Below are 10838 nucleotides of genomic sequence, written 5' to 3' on the forward strand. Positions count from 1 at the left end.
TTTACATCTACATTGGAGGTCATGAAACCCCTTTGAAGGGAGCATAACATTTTAGAAAAAGTATTTTCTGGTCAGTGTAGAGCAGATGACACTGGAGAAAGAGGGAAAAGATGTTAAAGACCGCTGCTGTATTTCAGGGAAGAAGTGGGCGTGTCTGGGTTAAGATCACAGCAATTGGAGGAGAAACGAGAGGACAGATGTGAAACAGGAAAAAAGTGAGACTGAACGGCTACATGTTAGAGGGTGTGAAGGAAAAGGCAAGAGAGAGCTAGGATTACTCCTAAAACTCTTTTTTGTTTGTTTGTTTTTGCTAATTATCTTTCGATTCAGTTCTGTCACTCAATCATGTCTGACTCTTTGCAACCCCATGGACTGTAGCACACCAGGCCTCCCTGTCCATCATCAACTCCCAGAATTGACTCAAATTCATGTCCTTTGATTCAGTGATGCCATCCAACCATCTCATCCTCTGTCATTCACTTGCATTTCTTTTTCTTGGGGATGGTCTTGATCACTGCCTCCTGTACAATGTCATGAACCTCTGTCCACAGTTCTTCAGGCACTCTTGTCTATCAGCTCTAATGCCTTAAATCTATTTGTCACTTCCACTGTATAGTTGTAAGGGATTTGATTTAGGTCATACCTGAATGGTCTAGTGGTTTTTCCTACTTTCTTCAATTTGAGTCTGAACTTGGCAATGAGGAGTTCATGATCTGAGCCACAGTCAGCTCCCAGTCTTGTTTTTGCTGACTGTATAGAGCTTCTCCATCTTTGGCTGCAAAGAATATAATCAATCTGATTTTGGTGTTGACCATCTGGTGATGTCCATGTGTAGAGTCTTCTCTTGTGTTGTTGGTGTTTGCTATGACCAGTGCATTCCTTGGCAGAACTCTATTAGCCTTTGCCCTGCTTCATTCTGTATTCCAAGGCCAAATTTGCCTGTTAACTATTTCTTGACTTCCTACTTTTGCATTCCTGTGCCCTATAATGAAATGGACATCTTTTTTGGGTGTTAGTTCTAGAAGGTCTTGTAGGTCTTCATAGAACCGTTCAACTTCAGCTTCTTCAGCATTATTGGTCGGGGCATAGACTTGGATAACTGTGATATTGAATGGTTTGCCTTGGAAACGAACAGAGATCATTCTGTTGTTTTTGAGATTGCATCCAAGTAATGCATTTTGGACTCTTTTGTTGACTATGGTGGCTACTCCATTTCTTCTAAGGGATTCTAGCCCACAGTTGTGGATATAATGGTCATCTGAGTTAAATTCATCCATTCCAGTACATTTTAGTTCGCTGATTGCTAAAATATTGATGTTCACTCTTTGCCAGAGTATGTCAATGCTGTATATTGTCATCCTGCTTATTTAACTTCTATGCAGAGTACATCATGAGAAACTCTGGGCTGGAGGAAGCAAAAGCTGGAATCAAGATTGCTGGGAGAAATATCAACAACCTCAGATATGCAGATGACACCACCCTTATGGCAGAAATTGAAGAACTAAAGAGCCTCTTGATGAAAGTGAAAGAGGAGAGTGAAAAAGTTGGCTTAAAACTCAACATTCAGAAAACTAAGATCATGGCATCTGGTCCCATCACTTCATGGGAAATAGATGGGGAAACAGTGGCTGACTATTTTTCTGGGCTCCAAAATCACTGCAGATGGTGACTGCAGCCATTAAATTAAAAGACACTTACTCCTTGGAAGGAAAATTATGATCAACCTAGACAGGATATTCAAAAGCAGAGACATTACTTTGTCAACAAAGGTCCATCTAATCAAGGCTATGGTTTTTCCAGTGGTCATATATGGATGTGAGAGTTGGACTATAAAGAAAGCTGAGCGCTGAAGAATTGATGCTTTTGAACTGTGGGGTTGGAGAAGACTCTTGAGAGTCCCTTGGACTGCAAGGAGATCCAACCAGTTCATCCTAAAGGAGATCAGTCCTGGGTGTTCATTGGTAGGACTGCTTTTAAAGCTGCAGCTCCAATACTTGGCCACCTGATGCAAAGAGCTGACTCATTAGAAAAGACCCTGATGCTGGGAAAGTTTGAGGGCGGCAGGAAAAGGGGATGACGGAGGATGAGATGGTTGGATGGCATCACAGACTCAATGGACATGGGTTTGGGTGGACTCCAGGAGTTGGTAATGGACAGGGAGGCCTGGCATGCTGCAGTTCATGGGGTCGCAAAGAGTCGGACACGACTGAGTGACTGAACTGAACTGAACCAAATTTGTCTTGATTCATGGACCTAACATTCCAGGTTCCTATGCAATAATGCTCTTTACAGTGTAGGACTTGACTTCTGTCACCAGTCACATACACAACTGGGTGTTGTTTTTGTTTTGACTCTGTCTCTTCATTCTTTCTGAGTAATTTCTCCACTCATCTCCAGTAGCATATTGGGCATCTACTGACCTGGGAATTTCATCTTTCAGTGTCCTATATTTCTGCCTTTTTATATTGTTCATGGGGTTCTCAAGGCTAGAATACAGAAGTGGTTTGCCTTTCCCTTCTCCAGTGGACCATGTTTTGTCAGAACTCTCCACCATGACCTGTCTGTCTTGGGCCACCCATTTATTGATGTCAGATCTTAATTACACTTGCTCAGAGGAGGAACTGAGTCCTGTGTTTTGTGAGAAAAACTCTGACTAAAGTTTTCTCTCTTATCTGTAACTATGATGCCTAAAATTATTTCATCCTGGAGATTTAGTCCTATTGTTGACAGGTGTGCTATTCCATAGGAATCCCAAATACTACCTGCATTGCTCCAGATAGGACTTAGTAGCAGAAGCCTATTATTCTTAATCTCTTCAAAGAAGTACTCCTAAGAAAAAGAAATTAAAGAAATATTTTCTCAGATGATTGCTGAGCATAATACTTGCCTCCTATGTTAGTTTAAGCATAGAAACAATACTTTAATTACAACGATTTTTTTTTCACTAGCACTTGAGAATAACTGATGCTGTATCAATATGTGTCATAGTCATAGTATTTTTTGGTAGCTTCAGTACTAGCACAGAGCCACAAGAATAAGCGTTTCTCACTTTATATGCATAGCCTCAGGTATTCCTCAGGAGAGCTATTCCATATTATGGAGCATAATCTTAGCTAGATAAGCTAGACAGAAATTGACTTGAAGAAGGAATATTTGGCTATTAATGGTCCAGAAAATAGAAATGAAAGAGAGGGAGATCTAGAAGAATACTTAATGAGAATCTCTCCTTAAAGATATTTCCATATGTTTAGCACATAAACTAAAACCCTGGAAAGAACTTAAGGCTAGAGATGTGTACCTGGAAATCATTAGAAATTGTATGATGAGAGAAAAAAGAAATAGAGCTCTAATAAAATTCTGGGAAATTCCAACACTTATGGGTTCAAATAAGAAGCTTATAAAATAGGAAAAGTCAACAGAGTACAAGACTCTTTAATTGTAAGGTCAGGTCAGACCACATTAAGGAGATGACCTTTGAATAAAAACTTGGAGCATTTTGAGAGAGTCATATGGGTATTTAATAGAAGATTATTTCAGGCTTAAGTACAGTCACTACAAAGTCTCTAGAAAGTATCTGGAATGTTTGAGCAGCGACACAAAGGCCAGTGTGGCTGGAAAGTAGTGGACAAGTGCAGGGCTTGAAAGAGATGAGGTAAAAAATGTGAGGATGAAGGATCATAGAGCTACTTAAAGGCCATTGTCTCGTCTCTGGCTCTTACTCTGAGTGGACTGGAGCGCCACTGCAGGGTTTAAATGGGAGAATGAAGCGCTCTGCCCACTGTGTTTGGAACAGGCCATAGGACTGGCAAAAACAGACACAGTTACCGATGAGAACACTATTAAGGTAAAAGTTAATGATGGATCAGGCAAGGGTAGTAAGGGTGGAGGAAGTAAGAACTTGTTGGAATTGTGAATGTATTTTAAAGGTTGCACCAATAAGCTTTCCTTGTAAATTTTGTGTAAGAGTTACTGAAAGACATCAGGGGTTACTCTAAGCGTTTTTGCCAGAGAAACTTCAAGATGGGATGACCATTATCTGAGATGGGAAAGGCTGCAAGTGGAATAGAGTTTAGGAGGAAGTGTAGCATTCAGCTTGTTGTTTGTTTAGTCGCTAAGTCATGCCCAACCCTTTTGCAGCCCCACAGACTGCAGCCTACCAGGCTCCTTTGTTCATGGGATTTCCCAGGCAGGAATACTGGAGTGGGTTGCCATTTCTTCCTCCAGGGGATTTTCCCAACCCAGGAATCAAACCCCCATCTTCTGCACTGGCAGGTATATTCTTTATCACTGAGCCACCAGGAAAGCCCACAGAATTTGGTTATGGACATGTTAAAATTGAGATAAATCTGAAATATCCAAAAGGAGATTTCAAAAATGTAGCTGTTATATGAGTCTGGTATTTGGGAGACAGAAATAGGCTGAAGCTATAAACTTAAGTCATTGGCATATAGAGGGAACTTACAGCACCAGAGCTTCCCTGGTGGCTCAGAGGTTAAAGCATCCACCTCCAGTGTGGGAGACTTGGGTTTGATCCCTGGGTTGAGAAGATCCCCTGGAGAAGGAAATGGCTACCCACTCCAGTATTCTTGCCTGGAGAATCCCATGGACAGAGGAGCCTGGTGGGCTACAGTCCACAGGGTCACAAAGAGTTGGACACACAAAGAGTCACACACGACTGAGCGACTTCACTTCACTTTCACTTAGAGCACTATAATTAGCTGAGACTAACAAGACAACAAGAATAGATAGGAAGAAGACCATTGACCATGGGTTGAGGAGAAGAAGGGCAACCAGGATGAAGACAGGGAAAGAAGGGGAAAACCAAGAAAATGTGGACACTTGCAGTCTGAGTATATATAAGTGTATGTAGAAGGAGGGAGAGAATAGTCCAGTATATCAGATGCTACCAGTAAGTCAGGGTATGGCCTGAAAATGGGTAACTGGACTTAACAACATGGAAGGGCTTGACAAAAGAAGTTTCAGTGGGATGATGGGGATAAGAACTTTATTGGAAACAACCCTTAAAAAAATATTTGTAAATAGGTGTATACAGAAACGGAGGAGACTTGCAGGAGTAGGGTAAAAAAAAAAAATGCCTGCATTTTAAGATGGGAAAACTAGCGTGTTTACATGCTGATGGAGATATGAGGAGGAATGGTTGGGAGGTGAAATAGAGAAGTAGGATAGTAATGGTGGAAGACCTTCAGAAGAAGCATAATCCGGAGGAGATCGAGAACACTAAGAGGGTTTGTAAAGAGAATGTCAGAGTCATGCGAAGGTTTATGAACATTTTTAGGGTAAGATAAACTGGATTGTGTGGGGGAAAGAGACAGTGGACTTAAAGTTTTAATATACAGAAGAAAGTGAAATCATAAATAGAGCTAGTCCCAAAAGGATGACTGGAGATTGGATAAGAGTACAGATGAAGATTTGATCCATGCAGATTATCCCAATACACAGATAACTCCTCTTTCACTCCCAGAAGGAGGACACAGATGAGATGAAGATTAAATAAGGTGATAAAAGGGATGATGCATGTGTTTTCATGGTGATATAAATGAGGATATCTGAGGCAGAAAATATGTGTGCTGATTTTAGGAAAGGGGTATATTTTGGAATACTTGCTGAAGGAAAAGGATCATGACTTAAGGATAAGTGAAATTATGGGCTACCTGGCCAAGGTTAATGTTTATTCAAAGTTGAAAATCATACATTTATGGTAGTGATAGTTCACATGTTGTAGAAATTATTTTCCTGAAATTTTCTATATAGTCAAGTTTTATGCAGTGAGAAGGCCAACGGTAGGTTGACCTGGGGTCTTAGTTTGCCAGGCAGAAGCTTTGGAAATAAAAGAGAGCAAGAGTTGCTAGTGTTGGTATTCAAACTGTGTCAATGATTAACCATGAAGTCTAGATGAATTAGTGAAGTAAAATGAAGACAGGAGAGAGCACGCAGAGGAACAAACGGGAAAACAAAGAATAGAAAAGACACCCATTCTTCCCACAGGTAGAAGCGCGAGTATCTGTGAACACTCGGTGAGACACATGTGGACTGATTGCAGAGAGTGGATACGCAGGACGGAATGCTGTGGTAGTAAAGATGCCTCCAGTGGGGCTGACTGTGTCATCTGCATTAATCCTTGAGTATTAGAGGGTATTGGCAGGATATGCGGTAGAGAGGAAAATAGTGACCTAGACATTAAAGTTCTGTTTTTTCCTTGACAGTTCCTAAGTAGCTAACTTAGCTCCTGACTTAGTAGCTACTGATCCACTGTAGTGTTTATGGAGCTTCCTAAATTCCAATTGAAGATCTGCTACTAAGAGTTTGCTGAACCCTAATATAAATGTTCCCTTGAAAGTGAAACTGTTAGTTGCTCAGTTCAGTTCAGTTCAGTCACTCAATCATGTCTGACTCTTTGTGACTCCATGGACTGCAGCTTGCCAGGCTTCCCAACTCCATGAGCTTATTCAAACTCATGTCCATCGAGTTGGTGATGCTATACAACCATTTCATCCTCTGTCATCCCCTTCTCCTCCCACATTCAATCTTTCCCAGCATCAGAGTCTTTTCCAATGAGTCAGTTCTGCACATCAGGTGCCCAAAGTATTGGAGTTTCAACTTCAGCACCAGTTCTTCCAATAAATATTCAGGACCGATTTCCTTTAGGATGGACTGGTTGGATCTCCTTGCAGTCCAAGCGATTCTCAAGAGTCTTCTCCAACACCACAGTTCAAAAGTATCAATTCTTCAGTGCTCAACTTTCTTTATAGTCCAACTCTCACATCCATACATGATTACTGGAAAAACCATAGAAAACTTTGATTAGATGGACCTTTGTTGGCAAAGTAATATCTCTGCTTTTTAATATGCTGTCTAGGTTGGTCATAACTTTTCTTCCAAGGAGCAAACATCTTTTAATTTTATGGCTGCAGTCACCATCTGCATGATTTTGGAGCCCCCCAAAATAAAGTCTATCACCATTTCCATTGTTTCCCTATCTATTTGCCATGAAGTGATGGGACCAGATGCCATGATCTTAGTTTTCTGAATGTTGAGTTTTAAGCCAACTTTTTCACTCTCCTCTTTCACTTTCATCAAGAGGCTTTTTAGTTCCTCTTCACTTTCTGCCATAAGGGTGGTGTCATCTGCATATCTGAGGTGATTGATATTTCTCCCAGCAATTTTGATTCCAGCTTGTGATTCCTCCAGCTGAACATTTCTCATGATGTAATCTGCATAGAAATTAAATAAGCAGGATGACAATATACAGCCTTGACGTACTCCTTTTCCTATTTGAAACCAGTCTGTTGTTTCATATCCAGTTCTAACTGTTGCTTCCTGACCTGCATATAGGTTTCTCAAGAGGCAGGTCAGTGATCTGATATTCCCATCTCTTTCAGAATTTTCCGCAGTTTATTGTGATCCACACAGTCAAAGGCTTTGGTATAGTCAATAAAGCAGAAATAGATGTTTCTCTGGAACTCTCTTGCTTTTTCCATGATCCAGCGGATGTTGGCAATTTGATCTCTGGTTCCTCTGCCTTTTCGAAAACCAGCTTGAACATCTGGAAGTTCACAATTCACATATTGCTGAAGCCTGGCTTGGAGAATTTTGAGCATTACTTTACTAGCTTGTGAAATGAGTGCAATTGTGTGGTAGTTTGAGCATTCTTTGGCATTGCCTTTGCCACTGCTGAGTTTTCCAAATTTGCTGGCATATTGAGTGCAACACTTTCACAGCATCATCTTTCAGGATTTGAAACAGCTCAACTGGAATTCCATCACCTCCACTAGCTTTGTTTGTAGTGATGCTTTCTAAGGCCCACTTGACTTCACATTCCAGGATGTCTGTCTCTAGGTGAGAGATCACACCATCATGATTATCTGGGTCATGAAGATCTTTTTTGTACAGTTCTTCTGTGTATTCTTGCCACCTCTTCTTAATATCATCTGCTTCTGAGCCACCAGGGAAGCCCAAATATTCCCTTGGTGTGATGTAATAGCTCAGTTACCTTCTTAAACACCTAACTTATTACTAACACAAGAGTTAGAAACAGAAGACAGTTTGATACTGTTTCTTTTAGTATTGCTCCATAGCAAACTACCCCTAAGCTTTTTGTCCTAAAACAACCACTTTATTAAGTTCAATATTTTTATATTCAGCAATTCAGAGAGAGCGTCATGACATCTGGGACCTCTGCTGAAAAAAAAAAAAAAAACAAAAACAAAACTCAATGGCTTGTGTGACAGGACAGTTGGAGCTGGATTTATCAGGAGGTATCTTAATTCACATACTCAGTGGCTGATACTGACCATTGGCTGGGACCTCCACTGGGGCTCTCAGTTAGAGTACCCACAAGTGGCCGTTCATGCTTTAGTTTCCTCACAACATGGTAGCCACAGAGTAGTATTTCTTCCACACTATTTCAGGGCTCCAAAGGTGAGTGTTCCAAGTGGAAACTGTATTCTGATTTAGCTTTGAGAGTTTAAACATGTCATTTCTACTACATTCTGCTTGTGATAAATGAGTCACTTAAATCACCCCAAATAAATAGAAAAAGGACACAGATTTCACACTGCAATTGGAGGTGTCAAAAATTTTGCAATCGAATTTTAGAACTTCCAAGTGGCATTCACAGGAATTGCTTAATCCCAACTCTAGTGTCTAGCTAATGTTTGTTAAGCCTTATTACAAATGGTCTTTGATTCCATCTATATGACATTCTGAAAATGGCAAAACTATGGAGTATGGATTCCCAGGATTTGTGGAGGGAGAAATGAATAGGTGGAGCATGAAGGATTTTGAGGACAGTGAAAAGAGTCTGTATGACAGTGTAATAATAGATATGAGTCATTATACATTTGTTCAAACCTATATAATGTACAAGAACCAGTTTGCAATGCAGGAAATCTGGGGCTTGATCCCTAGGTCAGGAAGATCCCTTGGAGAAGGGCATAGCAACCCACTCCAGTATTCTTGTCTGGAGAGTTCCATGGACAGAGAAGCCTGCTGGGTTATAGTCCATGGGATCACAAAGAGTCGGACACAACTTAGTGACTTAATACACACATATAATGTACAACCCCCAAAGTGAGCTCAATTATAACTATGCACTTTGGGTGATGTGATGTGTCAAGGTGAGTTCGACAGTTGTAACAAATGTACCTTCTGGTGGGGGATGCTGATAACGGAGAAAGTTATGCATTTGTTCAGAGCAGGAGGTAACTTCCTCTTAATTTTGCTGTGATACTAAAACTGTTTAAAAAATTGTTATTGTGGGGTTTCTAAGTCACGTCCGACTCTGCAACCCAGGGACCGCAGTATGCCAGTCTTCCCTGTCCTTTGCTAACTCCCAGAGTTTGCTCAAACTCATGTCCATTGAGTTGGCGATGCCATCCAACCATCTCATCCTCTGTGGCTCCTTCTTCTCCTGCCTTCTGAATTAACCTACGATAGAAAATGTACATAAATTACATTTTAAAAGACAAATTCTTCCTCTATTTATTGTCTTTATTATATTTGAAATTTCCCAACTTTCAAGTCAGCACTTGAATGTTCTCACTTTCAAAAAGAGTGTTTGGGTACATATTAGTAATTCTCTTCATAACTGAAAAACCATCAATTATATGCTGCACAGATTCATGGAAAACCACCAGCAAAGCCACAGTTCCTCATAGGAAAAACTGCCCATCCAGAGTTTATTTCAACAAAAGTGGCAGTAAACAATACAGACACACTCATTTTTCCCATTCTTTTTCAATGCATGTGACCTCTTGGCATGTTGCAAGCTTATGTTCTTTCAGTTGACCTAGTAATTCTTGTGTTTGTTTAAGAATTGCCTAATGTTTATCACTAAGTATAGGTTACTGTGTTGAATGAATATGCTTTATTTTTACGCTGATGTAATTTAAAAATAGAACAAGTAAATTAAAAGATAATGATTTATGGCAAAAGTCTTTTAACATAGGATATATTTTGTGGTGGTATTTGTGTTTTATGGGAGAATTGAATCAACTACTAATTCCTTTATTTCATGAAAATATTCAATTAGAATGTAAAGTACACACTATATTCTGCAAGTGACCAGTGAGTTCAGTGAAAACAATGGCCTAAAAGTGTAGTTACTGGAATTAGAGTTCTAGGTTGTGATGTTAGCTTGACTGCCTCACCTTAGGTAATTACTCTGAGCCTCAGTTCCCTTTTCTGTAGAATGGAGTTGTTTATATTAAACTCACCTTTCTACCAGAAAACAATTATAAAATGTGAATAAAATACAAATATTAACTGTAGACATCAGAGAAAAGCCAGGGCAGTCAAGACAAAGGGGAATATGGTGATGCGAGCCGCACATTCTCTGCTGCTTTTTTCTTGAGCTATTTGCTCACTGGTTGGCAGTGTGGGGCCTGGAGTCTGTACCGAAAATGACATCTAAGCATCCACACCCTCAACAACTGGTGCAAAGGTTGTAAAGACAATGCATGTAAACATTTAGCTCAGCGTCTAGAATGTGGTGAGTACTCAATGCATGTGTCAAAGAACTAAACAATGATGACTCGGGATCTCCTGTTCTTCCTTTGCATTCTCTCCTTGGCCACACCCCACCCCTACTTTCTTCCAAGCTAGCTATCTAACTCCTTCACCCTTCAGCTTCACAATTCAAAGCATCAACTCTTCAGCACTCAGCCTTCTTTATGGTCCAACTCTCATATTTATACATGACTACTGGAAAAAAATCATAGCTTTGACTATATAGACCTTTGTTGGCAAAGTTATATCTCTGCTTTTTAATATGCAGTCTAGGTTTGTGATAGCTTTCCTTTAAAGGAGAAAGCATCTTT

Source organism: Oryx dammah, unplaced genomic scaffold (assembly GCF_014754425.2).
Source record: "Oryx dammah isolate SB20612 unplaced genomic scaffold, SCBI_Odam_1.1 HiC_scaffold_19, whole genome shotgun sequence".
NCBI classification, from domain to species: Eukaryota; Metazoa; Chordata; class Mammalia; order Artiodactyla; family Bovidae; genus Oryx; species Oryx dammah.